Consider the following 1,489-nt stretch of genomic DNA (forward strand, 5'->3'; position numbering starts at 1 on the left):
AACCAATGTGGTTTCAGATCAAACCGCTCAACAATGGACATGATCTTTTTTATTCGTCAGCTACAAGAAAATGCAGGGAGCAACGACTGCCATTACATACTGCGTTCGTCGTTCCGACAAAGGCTTTTGATACAGTCAGTAGATCAGGACTGTACATGGTGCTTAAAAAAATTGGCTGTCCCCCAATACTGCTACAGCTCATCATCTCATTCCACGAAGATATGAAGGCCACCATTCAGTGTGACGGTTCAACATCAAACAGTTTTAACATCAATAGCGGAGTAAAGCAAGGTTGTGTCTTAGCACCAACCCTTTTTAGCACTTATTTTGCTGTCTTACTGCAACACGCATTTAAAGAGTCCCCAGGGGATGTCTTCCTCCACTGGAGAACTGATGGGTCGCTCTTCAATCTTGCTCGACTCAAGGCCAAGAACAAGATCAACAAAACAACAGTATGAGACCTTCTTTTCGCCGATGATGCTGCTCTTGTAGCTCACAGTGAATTAACCCTTCAAACAAAGATGGACCGCCTATCAACAGCATGCAACGTCTTTAGCTTGGTCATCAGTGTTAAGAAAACAGTCATCTTTACTCAAGAAGGTGCAAAGCAGGGCCATATATGGCTGAACGACCAGTAACTTGAGACAGTGGACATATTCTGTTACCTGGGGTCTGCCATCAGCTCTAGTACATCACTTGATTATGAGATCAGCACCAGGATAGAGAAAGCAGCACCAACTTTTGGAAGGCTGACAAAACGAGCATGGGAAAACAAAAGATTAACAATTTAAAAAATATCAAGATTTATGAAGCATGTGTCCTCAGCACACTCCTTTATGGATCTGAAACATAGACCTTGTACAGCAGACAAGAACAGCGCCTCGACATTTTCCATCTCAGATGCTGCTGCAAGATCTTAGGCATTTCGTGGCGCGACAAGGTTGCAAATGTTGAAGTGTTGGCACGAGCAAACCTCCAGAGCATGACAACTATCCTGTGTTTAAAAAGATTAAGATGGCTGGGCCATGACAAGAGAATGGACGACAACCGGTTTCCGAAACAACTTCTCTATGGAGAACTTGCCCAGAGACCAAGAGGAAGACCAAAATTGAGGTACAAAGACACCTGCAAAAACAGCTTATCTAAGCTTGGAGTAGATGTTAGCATTTGGGAAGAAATAGCTGTAGACAGGAAAACATGGAGGAAAAAGATAAAGGAAAGAACTATAATTAATGCTAGAGAGCAGCCTTAGAAACAACCAGGCTGAGAAGCGCCAACAACGAAAAGAAAACAAGGAAATACAGAGCTTCGATCTACGAAACTGACATGCAAGCACTGCGACAGAATCAGCGCTTCAAACATAGGAAGAATTAGCCATGAAAGAAGTTGCATCAAGACAACCTTGAGACCATCTTAAGCTAAATTGGCCGTCTGCTTTGACGAAAAGAGCCATATATATAATTATATACATATGACGTTGGAGGGAGGT

This window comes from Aplysia californica, unplaced genomic scaffold (assembly GCF_000002075.1).
Source record: "Aplysia californica isolate F4 #8 unplaced genomic scaffold, AplCal3.0 scaffold00699, whole genome shotgun sequence".
Taxonomy (NCBI): Eukaryota; Metazoa; Mollusca; class Gastropoda; order Aplysiida; family Aplysiidae; genus Aplysia; species Aplysia californica.